This window comes from Castor canadensis, chromosome 18 (genome assembly GCF_047511655.1).
Source record: "Castor canadensis chromosome 18, mCasCan1.hap1v2, whole genome shotgun sequence".
NCBI lineage: Eukaryota > Metazoa > Chordata > Mammalia > Rodentia > Castoridae > Castor > Castor canadensis.
This window is the reverse complement of record NC_133403.1, coordinates 7,289,541-7,306,846: the sequence shown is the minus strand read 5'-3', so window position 1 is coordinate 7,306,846 and position 17,306 is coordinate 7,289,541. Positions and strand designations below refer to the sequence as shown.

Genomic DNA, 17,306 nt, shown 5'->3' with positions numbered 1-17,306 from the left:
ATAATCTGGTGTGAACCTTCACTTTTGTTTATAGATGGTACATTCTCATTATTTCTATACAGGGTGCAAGTGGCAAGTATGCTCACTTTGTCCTGTTTCATAAGGGCACTAATCCCATCCATGTTACAGTCAAGTCAAAAGTATCCAAATTCTTAATATCATAATCTTGGGTAGGATTTCAAAATGTGGCTTTTGGGGGAGAGGAGGAAAGGGAGACAAAACCCTGCAGACCACAGCACCAAATGATCTCAAATTTCTACTAGTTCTCCAGGTGCATGAACACAGATTCCAGGCTTGAATATTATTCAACCCTGAGCAGCTGGTTGCTCTTTCTGATATGGGTGATCACTCTTTCAATTTATTAAAGCACACCTGGGTGTCGTGGAACACATCTAAATTCTCAGCACTTGGGAGGCTAAGGACTTGACTTCAAGGCCAGTCTGGACTACAAACGATGACTGAGATCCACCCAGACTAACTAGTGTGACCACATCTCAACAACAACAACAACAAAAGCAGCAGAAGCAGAAGTACAAGCAGAACCAGAACCAGAACCAGAGGGGGAAGAAGAAGAGGAAAAGAAGAAGGAAAAGGAGAAGAAAGGTATCTTTTTGCAACCAAGCTATCCTAGATCAGTGCATGTCTGCTTTTCATTAGAGGAAAAATAGCTGTATACATTGTGAAGAATGCTCTGTTTCTTTACTGAATTTCTTATTCTTATTCTTATTCTTTTGCTTCCGTCATGGAGAACTTCTCATAGTTGTCTTATAAACCACACGAGGAGATGGACAGGAGATTACAGGTACAAATGGATTGTGTGGAGACATGAGACAATGCGTCATCAAACATTGAAACCACCCAGCTTTATCGTACCACAGCAGACACAGTGACAGTGGAGAAGTCAATATATGGATGTGTCTGGGTCTTTGGCAAAAAGGCTATAACCTCTCCTTCAAGACTGTTTCCTCTGAATTCTACATAGGAGTTACCATATGACATTGGTCTGGTGCCTCTGTCACCTTCTGGCTGGGGCCCAACAAGTGTATCTTTACAGGGACTTGTGGGAGAGCCCCAGACGAAATTTCCACACAGGTCCACCACATGCCAGTAAAAGCTGTCAAGACAGGGTTTTTAATTCAGGGAAGAATTCTTTTCTTCCAATCATAAAAGTTAGTTAAAAATAAGACTATTGAACACTAAAACTGAATTGCAGAAACTAGGACAGGACTTCAACACCTCAGAAAAAATACATATAAACAAGAATGAGAAAAGAAGAAAGGATGAATGTGAGTTTGCCAAGGAAATGTATTGTCAATGGCAAAAAGTAAATCAGCCAGTCTCTTGTTAAATGAACTAAGTGAATTAGACCACACCTCTTTAGATCAAGAGAACCCAAGGGGAAACTATGGTCCTTTTCAGAAGACTTAAGGAAACTCAAGTCGTTCAACTTCATTTGACACTAGACAGTTGTTCACTGTCCTGTGAAAAATGTTACAGCAGGTGTTTCCTCACAGGGGCAAATCCACATCATAGCCTCACTGTGTCTCAAGCAGTTGATGCCACTGCTCCCAGAGATGAGGACCATATGCTTAAAGGGAAGTGTGAAGGACACACATTTGCATTATATACCACACAAACAAACCCACTTCATGCAGTAACCTCAGTAGGAAACAAAGGTCCATCAGAAGGTCAAACTCAGCATGCAGGCCAAAGGAACGTTCCAATGTTCACACAATGGTTGTTTACCTATCCCTTGTACTTCTCCTTACTAGCTATTCAAGATAGAGATTTCAGAACACAGCTTTTAGCTTTAACTTCCGTCTTCCTTCTTCATTCCTAATATGTGTTTGAGAACATCTGAGGGTCCAGTTCTGCTGCTATGGTGATACAGGAGCCCTCACTGACTATGTCCCCAGGAGAGTCAGTAACTCTCGCCTGTGGCTCCAACATTACAGCAGTCACAAATGTTCACTACCCATTCTTTCTTCAGAAGATAAAAGACCAAGTGCACATTACAATGATCTGTAACACAAGCAATATATACTTGTGGGTTATCAGTCTCCCCACAAGAATCTCAACTGCCATGACCTATTCAGGGGCCCAGCCCGAGAAAAAGACGAATACTGTTGTTTGCTACTACTGGAAAAATACTCCTTAGTGGGTGTTGGATTTCCTGAAAGAGTGATGAAAATGTTTTAGCACTAGGAGGAAGTGGTAGTTACCAAACACTGGAGATGTACTATACACCACTGACATATTCACACTAAAGTAGTAAATTTTGAGTTAATTCCACCTAATGAACAACAACAAAACTGTTTTGGTCTTGGGCCAGATTCTTCTCTCAAGTCATAGTCTAGTCTGGCCCACAGGGAGACATAAACTATCCATTATTCCTCCTACCCCAGGTGTACATATAGGAGAGGGGTACACTGTTTCTGCCCTCCCTTCTTCTTCAGTTCAAACTTCTGCTTACACCTGCACACAGATTCTATTTGTCTAAGTGCTCCCAACACTTAAATATAATTAACCCTTTATGGTAGGCTAGCATATAGGGGCAAAAAAGCTACTGAGACACAGGCACCATGTGACTTTTCCTAGTGACAATTGTAAAATCTTAGTGGACAATCCCATACCGCAGCTCTTTTCAATTGCAAATCCTTTGTGAAAAGCCTTGAGGAAACTCTGCCCTATCCTTGTACTCCACACACACACCCCCACATACACACACAGAAAAGACTGCTCTGATTGTCTCACACTTCTGTCACTTGCTTTTGTGGATTTTAAAAATCAGTGTGAAACAAAAGAACTCCCTCTGTCTACTTTTATTTTCTCACCCTCATCTCACCTGATAGGAAATCACTGTTGCTTATCCATGTATGTCCAGGTTTGCAGGTGGCCCCATCCCCAGGCTGTGTTGACTCAGCTGCCTTCCCAAGTGTACCTCTGGGAAGATTTGCTAGACTCACCTGCACCCTGTGCCATCGCATCAGTGTTGGTATATATACATCACTTCCTGCATTCAGCAGAAGGCTGGGAGCCCCCCGCCCCTTATATCTCCTATATCACCAAACACACATACTGATGGGTATGATGACTCAAGGGCTCATAGACCTTTCTTTGGATCCAACAATGTCTCATCTAATACATTGTTCACACCTCTGAGCTGCAACCTGTGGATAAAGCTATTACTGCAACACATGGGATGGCAGTACTAAAGACTGACACAGTGCTCAGGTCCCATGAGGAAATGAGACAAATACCATTCTTCTGTTCTCTGGGTCAGATGCAATCAGTGTAGCTGATAGCACTGACCAAGTCTACCTCAGTGGGTGACTTCTAATGTCGTTTTTCTAGCCATCACCTAATTTTCCTAGGAAAAATTGGAGTGAAAATGAAGATGTCTTCCTCTTTCCCTTAGTTAAAATGTTAATTTGAATTATTACTATACTTTCCCATCCTGATCATGTCACCAGTGGCATAAACCAGTTCACAGGGCTCAGTTTCCTGCCAGGGAAATGATGGACCATGAAGGGGATGACTGACCTCATGTATCCCATCCGCGGATCTAGACCTCACTCAGGCATGTGCCATCTGAGAGTTGCTGGTTAGTCACTGGGTCCAGTGTGTTCCAAGCCAGCCACAATGAGAAATTTCAAGAGTGGGAACACCTTTCCTTGCACTTGCTAGTTTGTGACCATCTCTGGGAACTGTCTTTTCTCTTCTGCAGATCAAAGGATATAGGTTTCAGGCACTCCAGGCATACTGATCAGTTTCCTCCACAATGAGATTCTGCCTGTGACATCCCAATGAGCACAGGGTCCCGGAGTGTCACACTTATTACCCACTGAGTTGGGTTCTACAGTATCAACCTCTCTTCTACATTCAAAGGATTCTGATACTCATGATGGGACTTCAGTGAAGCTAGGGACATTCAGAGATTAGGGACTTAAGCAAAGATGATGCATCACACAAGAGTTCCAAAGCAGGCTAAGCAAGCTACATGTTACTATGTCCCTAATCTGGAATTTTATGACACTGTCTAAGGACATCTTGCCCTGAACTGTCCTGCACTTTTCACCCTTCTTGCTGCACAGGTGATTGTCTGGAGGTTTGTGGAAATGGCTCATCAGAAGCATGTTTACTGGGAGCTTTTCACTGGATTCAAGCACTAGTGACAGTAAAACAAGTTGTCCATGAGTGATTCCAAAGTCTCTTTCAGGGTTATCTGATGAGAACTAGCCTGTAAAGCTATCTATGTCATCCTCACATATCTCAAGTTTTCCTAATTTATCCAAGTGTAGGAAGCATTATTTCTGTCTTGGCCATGCATCTCCCATGAGCAGCTTGAATCCTTTTATCTGTATCACTCCTCCTTTCATGGCCTCCCATCAACTGATTCATTAAAATACAAGTTATTTTAAAGTTATTCTCTTGAAGTGATCCACAGGGCCACCCATTTTTGCTCATGAGAGTCTTGAAAAACTAAATCATACTGAATTAATTCTTACAAATATCCCAAATAAAGCCTCTTTTGTGATACCATATGATACTGTGAAGCCTATATTTCCAGTGGTGCCCAATCGGGATGAAACTCCTTTTGTTGGTGAACAGTTGATTGACTGAAATTTTCATTGACTATGCAGTGAAGAGATTGTGTCCAGTACCATGGAAGTCCTAGACCCTTCAGTGTGCTTGGATCTTATCAGATGTGATCTCTTTAACATTCTGCAATAGAGAACCCATGGTCAGAGGATCTATATCTTGTGGTGTAAGCTGCTTATCATTGATTGCCCTGCTCAGAGCCTGTGTGTGGGTATATTCAGCTGATGAGACATGAGGGAAGTGTTTTTTTCTGCAATATCTTTGGAGGTTGTTATCATTTAGTAACATGTCTCCAACAACTCCTCTGAGGAAGTATTAGTCCACTTGGGGAGAAACTGAATATTCATCCCAGGCATTTGACCTGGATTAAGGAGTGCATTTAGACTTGACACAGGTATGACGTCTATGGAAGAAGGTCTTAATTTGATTGCTCAGAATGAGGGTGTGGGAAGGAATGAGATTTTGAGGGTTTTGTTCCAGAGACAAAAGACATGCAAGTGGATCAGAGTTTTAGATACATACTAAAATGGCATCGCATAATTTCCAGCATTAGATGGTAGAAGACTTTCTTTGCAGAGAATCATAAGGTCAGCAGTATATTATGAAGTTAAATTGAAAATTACAATGAAATATTACACAATTAAAACTTGTAAGACATCAAAAAAGTTTCATGGTAATAAGAAATGAATGTGTCTAGAATACTGGAGGGACAGTGTTTTATGATATGTACTTAATTACTCAGGTATTTATTCCCTGCAGGAATTTCTTGAAGATAAACTTCATAGTGGCAGAGGGCCACTGTATGGGTCAGTAAAAATAGCAGAGATATGGTAGATTATATTTATCTAGAAGTCACCTGAGAAACAAGATCTCACATTAAAGGATTTTACTGAAATTCTTTGAATCTTAGATGAAGTAGAGTTTGGAAACTCAGCATTTAAAATAAGAACTCTAAAAAGCAGGTCATGTCATTTTCTGAGGCCATGTTGGAGAATGTTATGAGATGTCCTCTTCTCTCAAACAATAGGGATATGAACACAAATTTTCTGCTTGTATATTCACCCTTTGAATATACAAGCAAACTAACAACACTAGTCACTTCCCTGAGATTAGAGGAGAATGGTGTGATTGTAAGATAATGTGAGCTCTTTGATTACCCTTGCAAGCTCTGCCTGGAACATATACCTGTTAAAACTCAAGAAGAAGAAGGCCAAGATGGTATTACTAGCATGGGAGTGTCAGAGTCCCAATTTTAAGGCAGGTGGATAAATGACAGTATCATAGACACTTCAATCCTTCAAATATCTACATGAGAAAACTTGTGTGGAAAGTATTAATGAGCAAGAAGATGGTGCCAAAAGTCTGCATCAGCCAGTGTCACCTGAAACCTAAGATTTGACATACATGTTGCTGACAAAAACTAATTGGTACTGACAGAAACTAATTAGTACCATAGCAGAGATATGGTAGATTATATTTGAATCTTAGACCATTAGCCTTGCATGGTATCTCATGAACAACTACTTTTATTCAAGTAAGAATTAGGGATCTGGGGATTCCAGACACTTCTCGGAATTTGTAGACAAGGGGGGCACATTAAACATTAAACACCATGTCTCTCTCACTCTACAAATAGGCGATCTTCCCTCAAAGGAATGTGTGGTGCATACAGCTCCAATTCCTGAACTATAACAGGCCTTTCTCTGCAAACTATAGCAGAGCATACCAGCTGTGTATACGGGCAGTGAAAACAATAACATGAGGAATGGTTAAGTGGATAGCAGTTAAGCTGCTGCACCTTTCCCAATGTAGTGGCTACAGAACAGTACAGACTACCTGGAGGTCATGTAGAAATAATCAGTTTCAACCAGGAACTGAACAGAGTAAAACCCATTGCACTCGCTTATGATCTTTTTAATTGGCCTGAGAAAATCTGACAGCAGCTAGCTTATTCCTGTGGAATATATAAAATTAAATAAGGTAACACCCTCCATTATACACTGCCACACTTAATATAGCTAGCTCTTGAATCAAAATGGAGAAATTCTGGGTACTTGACATTTTGTCCTTGATATACTAAATGCTTTCTCAGTGTTTCTATTGATGAAAAGAAACAGGAAAAATTCACTTTCACATGGGAAGGGTTAGAAAGGGTATTATGTCACAGGATGATATGGTTCAGTGCATCAAGCTTGATATGGTGTCAATGCTTCATTGCAATGACAATGTCATGCTAACTTCTGGATCCTATCTGGATGTTGCAGCTCAAACAATGGTTATGTTACCTCCCAGTGAGAGGATAGGCTGTCAGTACCTCCAAGTTACAAAAACCTGAGTTATCTGTCAAGTACTTAGTAGTTATTTGGCTGGAAAAGACAACAGCAGTTATCAGCTGTTTTGATAGAAAATTTTCAGAATTTCTCCACCCAAATTATACTGAAAACAATTGTAGGCCTTTTGGGTATTAAGGGTATGGGTGCCCCATAATTCCATATTTAGCACAAATATTGATACAAATAGTACCATTTAGCAGAAAACGGAGGCTGTCTGTACTGGAAACCTGAGTGCTTTAACACATTTTTCCAACCAATAACCAATTACATACCTTGGGCATATTAATACAGGAACAACCTTGTGAATTGGGTGTTTCAAGGTATTGGGATGGATTTTGGGTGGGGGTCTATGACAACATCAAGGTAATACAGGAATTCTCTCAGGATTTTACTCAGCTGTGGAAGGGAACAGAAACATGATGTAGTGCGTTAGACAAACCACAGTGTGCTACATACTTGATAGCGTAAATACAATTTATTGCTCAGACTACTCCCATTACAGTGTACCTACATCTTCCCACTGCAGTCTGGTTGTAGGATGCTTTTAAGAATCCACACTCAATGGAATTTTATGCAGCCATGAAGAAGAACGAAATGTTATCATTCATTGGTAAATGGATGGAACAGGAGAACATCATTCTGAGTGAAGTTAGCCTGGCCCAAAAGGCCAAAAATCGTATGTTTTCCCTCATGTGTGGACAATAGATCAAGGGCACACACAACAAAGGGACTGGACTCTGAGCACATGATAAAAGCAAGAGCAGACAAAGGAGGGGTGAGGACAGGTAAGACACCTAAAAAATTAGCTAGCATTTGTTGCCCTTAACGCAGAGAAACTAAAGCAGATACCTTAAAAGCAACTGAGACCAATAGGAAAAGGGGACCAGGAACTAGAGAAAAGGTTAGATCAAAAAGAATTAACCTAGAAAGTAACACACATGCACAGGAAATTAATGTGAGCCAATTCCCTGTATAGATATTCTTATCTCAACCAGCAAAACCACTTGTTCCTTCCTATTATCGCTTATACTCTCTCTACAACAAAATTAGAGATAAGGGCAAAATAGTTTCTGCCAGGTATTGAGGGGGTGGGGGGGAAAGGGAGGGGGTGGAGTGGGTGGTAAGTGAGGGGGTGGGAGCAGGGGGGAGAAATGACCCAAGCCTTGTATGCACATATGAATAATAAAACAATAAAAAAAGAAAACCCATTCAGGCTCATCACAAACACCCATAATGGCTAGATGTCATGCATATTTGCAGCAATGAAGTGCATTACCTTCTAGACTTTTAAGTGCAGGGTTATAGGACAATCTATGACCAGTCACATGCTCCAAAGAAGAACAGAAGATACTAGATAAAATTTTGGCACTTGTCTCTACCCAGTATAAGGAAAGGGGAAGGAAAGACACCAAAACTCACCTGGTATACCAATGGTTGTGCCAGAGGCAACCCTCTAAGCTTGACAACAGTGGTCATGAAATCTGCTACTGCCACTTCCTGGCTGGATTTAAAAACTAGATGGAGTAGTCAATGTGCTGATTTAAGTGCAATATAGATGGTACTGGGAAATGAAACAAGTTGCCTTGACATAAACACAGACAGTTGAACTGTCAAGGGACTAACTGTATGGATAAGTAAGTGGCCTTCTAAAACTCAACATAAACCATCAGCTTCTCAGAGGGTAGAAATGTGGAAAGACATTTGGGAATGAAAGGCACACTTGGAACTACCTTTCTATCATAAAGCAGATAAAATAGCTAGAGTCTGCTGACTAGAAAATACACCAGATGAAGATGTGTTTGCTGGTCTGCATAAGAAAGCACAAGATAAGAGAAGGAAAATTCTCAGTTCGATAACAAACAGGGTTTCCCATCAAGATACTCTACATATATGTGAGTCTTTCCTGCATAACCCATGAAGTAACTGTGGCCAATGCCTCATGTGCAGAGGCAACCTGCACAATAGCAGATTGACTTCATCAGACCCTTGCTCCTTTTGTGGGAGGACTTCAAGTATTAAAGGAATGTGCTTGCAAAATGTCCACAAAAACACAATCACAGGTGGCCTTTGAATGCCTTGTATGGCATATGGAAAGCTTAAGAACACAGACAGTGCCAGGGGAGCACATGTTACCAGCTACACAGTTCCACAGGTCAAGAATAGGCTGAGAATTTGGACACACGTTGGTATTTCCATTTCCCTTATAATCCAACTGCAACAGGACTAATTGGCTGAATGAATGAACTTATAATGACAAAAATGGAGGTTGGATCTTTGGTCTTGAGAACAAAGAGACTGCCTATTTGAACTATCAAGGAACATGACCACAGCAAAAACCTAGTGCCTGTCAGATGTTTATACCAGAAACACACAATACCATCTGAATTCAAATGATGGTACATAAGAAAGGCACTGCATTACACACAGGGAAACACAGAATTATTTGTTGTTGCAGATGCCACAGGAACTGCCACAGAGGACCCAAGCAGTGTGCTGGCCATACGAATGGAAAGTAGAGCCTGATGATGAGGGCTCTCAGTTGCCTGGAGGTAGGGACTAAAGCAAAACAGAAATGCAAACTGTAATTCTAGAACCTCCTTCTCCTGGTAAAATTAGTAACCTAGGAACTTATATTCCCAGAAAAGAATACGCCATTAAATTGTGGGCTGTAGTTATACCACGACTTTAATATTCTTCTCTATGGAAATCACATGGACCAATAGAGAAAAGAGTATTTTACAGTAAGCTGGATAGACCACAGGTTGGTACCACAAATAATCAGGTTGTGTATTATTGAACAATTATCATTTATTAACACTCAACACCTAAGTTTAAGGGTTTAGGGTTAGGTTTAGGGTGAGGGTGAGGTTGAAGGTGAAGGTAAGAGTGAGGGCAACCACACTCACCATTTTGCAGAAAAATGGTTTTTCCATTATGTTGCATTCTTCCTTTATTCAGGTCTTGTGGCTGCTGCATCCCGTTGCCTTGAAACAAAAGAAGTGAATGTCAAGTTGGGTTAGCACCCAATGTGACTGGACACAGCTGTTTATGTGCTCTATGAACTTGAACTTAAGTTTATCTTTCTTTAATACACCAAATCCCACGGCTTCTACTTGGTATGAAAAAAGTGAACATAAGTAAACATTTTCTGGTTTATAATGAGTGTGATGGTCTACAGTGGTTAAGTAAAACACAAGTGAAGTGAAACAGGGAAATTCTCTCCATGAAGTTTAAGAAACTTACACTGTTGTCTATAAATATGGGTTGCATCCCCATCAGTGCAATTTTACTACTCTACTTCAGGGTATTGAATCTGGAATGGCAAAACCAGTTCAAATGAATGCATGCCTCTCTCCTAGGAGGTGATTTAGGGGTATGAGATACACATGGATGGCCAAACATACCCCACCATCGGACTGGCCAGTATACTTGGGAAAGTCATATTGCAATCTCATTTTTAGTTTACTGAGGAAGCTTCCTAAGGACTTCTATAGTGTCTGTGCTAATTGATATTACCATCAACAGTGTATAAGGGGATCAATTGTCCCTGCACAGTCACATATATTTGTAGCTTTTATCTTCATGCCAGAGGGCATTCTGACAAGTCTAGTGGTATCTCAATGTCTTTTTTATTTGAATTTCCCTAATGCCTAAGAGGTTGTACCTTTTCTCCATGTTTTTACTTGCCATTTGCATTTCCTTTTTAATAGTGGCCTTTGTAATGATTGGATTGAACTGCGATTTCGGTGTTTACATTTGTTATTTTGTGTTTACTTTTTAAAGTTCTTTTCATATTCTGGATATTAGTTCCCTGTGAGATTAAGAGCTGGCAAACAATTTTTTCCACTGAAGTTTGTCTCTTTAATGTGTTGTATCCTTTGCTGTAAAAAAGCTTTTTAGTTTGATACATTTCCATTTGACAATTCGTGTTATTTTTTCCTGACCTATACTCATTGCTTACGGCTATGTATTAAAGTATTTACACTATATATTCCTCTCATTAGTTTAAAACTTTCTGGTCTTACATTAAGGGCTCTGCTCCATTTTCAGAAGGGTTTTGCACAGAATGGGAAGGAGTGATCAAGTATACAGTTTCCCCAAGACCACTTATTACAGAGACTTCCTTTCCCCCATTGTATGTTTTAGGCAACTTTGTAAACATCAGATGGTGTGTGTAGCTGTGTGAATTTAGTCTGGGACCCTCTACTCCATGCTATTGGTAGCCGTCATCATGCTTCCTTCGTGGCTATGGCTTTGTAGTATAATGGGAAATCGCGCATTGGGAAACCTTCAGCATTGCCTTCGTTTGTTTGGTTTTCCCCAGATTGCTTTTCTACCATGGTTTGCTGTCCTTTTCTCTTCTTGCTTCTCACTGCACAGGTATGAATAGGCTTCAGAAAGTCTCCATTCCTCGTCTACCTCAACCAGTTAGGTTCAGAGCCACAAGAAATTTTAGTCAAACTCTAACTTATCTCCTTTATGGGAAGGTTTACATGTTCCCTCTCCCACCCTGTGCTAACTCAGAACTCCTCACTCTTCATCTCCTAGAGGAACTGCAGAACAAAACCAACCCTGACCAATGGCTTCAGTGTTGGCAAACATATAATATTCTGGTTCTAGCCAAGGTCATGGTACTCTCTGGGTATTTCCTGACCCAGTAATCAGACTGAAGTAAGACCCAGAGCTCTGCGCTTCCCAGTCACATTTCTGAATCCAAAGATGCCTCAGACAATACAGGGGTTCTCCACATCTCTGGTCTGAAACCCAAAGAGGAGTCCAATTGTTGATGTATTTATAGCTCATGGTAGCACAAGCAACTTTAGTTGCACACAGTGTTTCAGGGAATAAAGAATGAAAAAAACTGGTTTCCTTTGAATATTGAACTGAGCATATTTTCACTGAGCAATTTCTGTGGAAACACCTTCAAGAGAGAATTCTTTATAGAAAGATTAGTCCACAAATATGGAGAAAAGAAACATACAGATCATACCTTTAGCCTGTAACATAATAAGGCATTTCAGAAACGCTAATAAAACAATAAATCTACAGGCACATACTCATAGTCTCTTAAAGTCAAATAGCAAAAGTAGATACTATTGCAAGGTATGAAGGCTCAGGTTTCTAATCCCAAGAATTTAGGAGGTGGAGATAAGAGGTTCATGGTTTGAGGCCAACCTCACCAAAAGCAAGAGACCCTGTCTGAAACTAAACTAAAACAAAAAGTGCTAGGTGCAAGGTTTAAATAGTAGTAGTTCAAACCTCAGTAGCACCAAAAAAAGGAAGAATGAATGCCATGGTCAAAGAGTGAGAATACTGACCAGTAAAGCCCAGGCGCAATTATCCACTAATCAGCTGCCTCATTCTATTCCATAAAGGGTGAACCCTGTGTTACATTTCCAGAGCTGTAAGAGTGACCCTAACCCTGTTTAGAGGCACATTCTCTTTTCCTGGAACAAGGTCAAATGTCCAGTGGACCTAGCCTTAACTACTCTGACAGATGTGTTCCCTCAGACCCTTTCTTCTTCATCTTTCCTCTGCCCCTGCCTCCTTCAGGACTCCTGATTTCTCTGGCAAACCAGGTCTTCACCTGTGTACCTTAGTTTTCAGAGATTGTGCAAATGTACTTCCTATAATTTCTATTCTCCAGTATCTATCTGCAAATAGGATGATCCTACAATCAGACAAGTCCTGACATCTCCATGATTTTATTCTTAACCATTTCTAGCACATCTATCTCAGCATTCTCTTTAATATGACAGCATAATTAATTTGATTTGTGAACACACTGTATGTTCAGCTAGCTCTTCTGTGTTTGCACATGGAGGAAACTGAATCATCCTTTTTCCCTTCTCTGTTATGTCTTTATCATTTCTTGTCTTCTTTTATCCATACATTCCCTCTGAGTGCACTGAACCCCTATACAAGGTGACAGGCGCAGTAATCAATAGATGAAGGTCAGCAGCATGTCCCCCAGAGAGCAATCTTTTTCCTTTAGACAAGAATCTCTGTGAGAGCAACTCTTCGCTCAGGTTCCTGAAGTCACATTCTTTAGTCCTCTTCCAGAGTAAAAGGAAAGAATTCCTCATGGTCTCACATTTTGAGAGAGAACTGGTGACAACAGAGGACAGTTAATCCTAACTGTGGACTAGGTAGAACAGGAAGATGGTGGTCATGTGGTCATCACTGATCTAACTTTGAGAGACATGATGACCCCATAGCTCTGGGTCTTCTGCCTGCATCCTGCACCTGCAGGGAGGATGGACAAGCATCTCTCACTGCACTGGGCACTTTTTAAGATAAAGTGGGATAAGACTACACAACCAATTGAATAAAAAACCATCTTCTCTGCTGAAAGCAAACACTGCTCCAACGGCAGAGGCATTCACCTGTACAACATAAAGGGCCTTTCTTTATGCAGGCTGAAGATTTCTGGATGGTCAGAGAAACAGACTTTAGGATGGACTTGTTGGAAAAGCTGGCCATCAGGGAGTAGGGAGGTCATGAGAGGCACATAGGGAACTTTGATTCATGCTCTGCCTAAGTGATGTCCCCGTTTGGGAAAAAGACAATATTCACATCCCCTCTTTCTTCTTTCTCTCTTCTCTCTCTCACGGTCCCTTACTCTCTATCTCTCCAACCCACAAAACCCCCACAAAAACCTTCTCTCTTCGTGTTCAGTGTCCTGGATTACACAGTGTGCACCTTCTGGCTTCTCTGGCCAGTAGTGAAATCTCAGTCTGACCTGATCAAACCACCATCAGGGTCACAGCCTCCAACCACAGAAAACACTAGTCACATAGACAGTAACTGGGTTCTAACATCCGAACTGGAAAGGAAAGGTCAGAACCTCTGCTCAACAGGGATGAACTTAAAAGTCAGGAATCCCAGGGAAAGTCTCTGCTCCCCAGCCTGGATATTGACATGCAAGGATCATCTCGGAACTTCATTCAAATGTGGACTGGGACTTAGAACCTATGGGCCAGCACCTACGTTTTCCTTTCAAACACATTACTTTTCTGTAAGTGAATTCAAGTAAGCTGAGGAGAGGGAGATGTGTAACAGAAAACACACTTTCCAATTTAGAGTACTGTGTGAAATGGATGGTCCTTAAAAGATTGTGGAAGCATTAGGGAGGAAAGGCCAGGGAGTTTTGACCTGGGACATTACTAAACTATGTGAAGAGGCTCCAGTTCAATTCTAAGTCTGCAACTTCATGTAATAATTTCAGGGAAAAAACAGGGTTCTCTTACCTTTTGGTGACAGAGCTGTCTTGGTGTCCTCTCCTGAACCTTCCAGAATAGGTCTAAGGCAAACAGGATGAGCTTGGGTGTAGAATTCATACGCCCCTAGTCAGGACCATTCAAGATGGCGGACTCTGGGAGGTGGGTGATGATGGTCCTTCAAAGACTACAGTGTCCTCTGTAACACTGACCAACTCATTTGCCTATCAACATACTTTATCCTGTGGAGCTCTGATCTAGGATTAAATTACTCAATACAAAGACAGAAATGATCTAACTAAAGCCGAATTTTGAAAGAAAGAAAAGATGACAAGAACTATCTTTCTTTGAAGAGGAAATCTTGACATTGTGAAAAATTACAGGACTGGAGAAGAACCACCCTCACTCCAGAGTTAGTGATTGGGGTGAGGTCTTCAGAATGGACATGTGCTCAGTGTCATGCACGCTTCTCCCTTCACATCTCAGAACTCTGGAGCTTGTGCAGTGATCCAAGGATAAATATTCTGCTATCCACCCATAGTAGTGTACCTCAAAGCAGGAATAACTAGTGAGGGGAGAAGCACAAAGGTACAACTTTAAGTCCTTAAACATGAGAACAAGAGAATCTATTTCTCTTACCTCTACAGGCCCACACTAGAACTTTGGCTTGTGGTTCAAGTGTGTGCCTCCCAGAGTTGTGACTCACTATATTTGCTCTATCACTGACCAAGAGCTAATTCAACTTAAATACTTTTTGTCACAATTGCCAAGAAGTGCTCATAATTCCAACCACAGGTTTGAGGTTTAACAGTAGCACAGGAAGGAAAGAACAAGGGTTGCGAAAAACATCTTTACGTAACGGAGCAAGAAACAAAGCACGCTATATTGACAGACACAACAGTCCTTACCAGGATGCCATTAAACTATGAAAAGAACACAGAACCCATCCATTTTCCTATTTTATTCCTTTATCCCTCCCTCAGCCCCCAAACAGAAGGAATAACAGTACTGCTCCTGGGAACTTCACCCACTGGATTATACCTGGAATGCTGTTACTTACCTGGAACTTGATCGTCACTGACACTTTCCAATTCTATCTCCTTTGTGGAGTGGTGATCTGGAGGAAAGTAAAAAGAAGAGAGGCTCACCCATTCATGCCCAAACCAGGTGAAGGCACACTGGCTCATACAAGATCAACTTTGTCTTCCCTCTGGTTCACACACTTTTATTAAGCCTCATGGCCATACTTCTATACAAATAATTTTCTTCTTTCCCAGGAAGAATCCAGAATCATGGTCCTCCAGATTAAAGCCAGTAAGCTACTGCCTCACCATATGAGTGACTTCATATACATACCACTTCCACAAGTTGCGCAGGACAGCTGCAATTATAGAAATAAAACATTGTGAGGATAAGATCATGCTGTGCTCTTTAAACAGATTGGTTTTCTACTCATGACTCAGTAAACCAAACAGGGAACAGTGGTTCAGTCAATGGTTACATAACTCGCATCCCCACCCTCCAAAAAAAATACTACAGAGGAAACCAGTGAAAAGACAGGCACTCTTCCTGCAGAGTGTACCCCTCAAGTGCGTTTACTTTTTCCACTAAACAATCCTTAATTCAAGGAGGAATACTGGTGCTGAGGGAAGTGCTTCTGCCATATAGTTTATGATGGATGTGGTGACTAATATATCCTAGACAGTCAGAGTCAGTTGGAAAGAGAATCTCACTCAACCCACCCAAGTATGGAAATTATGCCTTTTAAAGTTTAATGCACATGGTCAGATTTTCACAGTTAAACTTGATTAAAAATAGAGTCACAATCTTACTTCATCAAATTCTGGATCCTGTAACTCCTCACATGGAGAATCTAGGAGAAAACAGAGTAACTCTCAGTATGTTGGTAATTGTGGGTACGAATCACTCAGGGAAGATTTCGCACTGTGGACATGAGGCTGGAGTGTTCAGAAGTGGGAAGGGAGAAACAATGGCCTCACCTGCTGCTGGGACAGCCTCTAGGCTGGACGAAGGATGGGAAAGGGAAGAACTGGAAAGAAATGAGACATAGAGCCTTGGCCTTGCATCTAGGGCATCATGAACAACACAGAACAGTCAATCTGACATGGTATGAAATGCACACCAATTCAGTGGAAGAGTTTCATCTCTACTCCCACGTTTGGAAATTCATGAAACTGTATTATAGCATGCTATGGAAGCATTTGCAATTAATTACAAGTCAATGTTTCTCTATGAGTTTGCCATTAAATATAAAATATAGATTAGACAATAGTAAAATAAAACAGTTTACTGACAGTCAGTTATTTCTACTGAGTTTGTTTTTCTCACACCATTGCGTGTGCACACATCCCTTTGTCTCCCTGTGGTCAGAAGAGCTAGAAACTTTTGTGCCACTCTCTCTGAAGATGTTGTCCTTTAGATCTGGCTTCATTCCCAGAGGTGAAGGACACAGTTTTCTGTACCTACTCTAGTGAACCTAAGAGACCTGACTCAGAATACTGTCACCAGTGACAATAAGGTTGCAGTTTTATAATTTGATTTTATGCAGTCAGACATACAAAATATTAGGTTTTTGTGGTAGTACTGGAGTTTCCACTCAGAGCCTCATGCTTACTAGGCAAGCACTCTACCAATTTAAGCCACTCTCCCAGCTCCTTAGGTTATTTTTTAAATAGATCCCCAGTTTTTTGCCCAGACTAGTCTTCTTATGTAACGGTGATTACAGGCATGATCACCATGCCAATTTAAAAAAAATATGACATAGGACTTTGCTTAACTATTTGCCTGCGATGGCTTTGAAGCACAATCCTCCCAATCTCCACCTCTCAAGCAGCTGGGATTATAGGCATGAACCACCATTCAAAGCCTCACAAAGTAATTTTTTATTCTTCACAGATTTTACTTTGTATCATGTGTGTTAATCACTTCTTATTGTATCAGCTGTCAAACTGGGAACTATTTCATTTCCATTGTGTTCTTCACAAAACTATGATACAATAAGTAATTAAATACTTAGTACTGAAAATACAGGAGGAAGAGGAAGGCTTTAGTTGGTTTCAGAGAGAATGACAAACTACATTTAAATTCTTGGGCAAATTGAAATGAAAATTTCTTTCTGCTTGGAAAGTAT

At 40.8% G+C, this 17,306-nt stretch overlaps 1 long non-coding RNA gene across 3 annotated transcripts in view; it reads right to left on the bottom strand.

The window, feature by feature from the left end:
• Nucleotides 1-15,668, bottom strand: part of LOC141418802 (uncharacterized) — a 42,541-nt gene extending 26,873 nt beyond the window's left edge. The window contains exons 1-5 of one of the 3 annotated variants that reach the window (XR_012443447.1): nt 15,512-15,668; nt 15,216-15,272; nt 14,186-14,238; nt 9,842-9,919; nt 6,661-7,331 (exon numbers count right to left, since the gene is read on the bottom strand). This is a non-coding gene — a long non-coding RNA (uncharacterized lncRNA). The other 2 variants (XR_012443446.1, XR_012443448.1) reach the window with 2 other exon arrangements.
• Between the last annotated feature and the right edge of the window lie 1,638 nt (nt 15,669-17,306).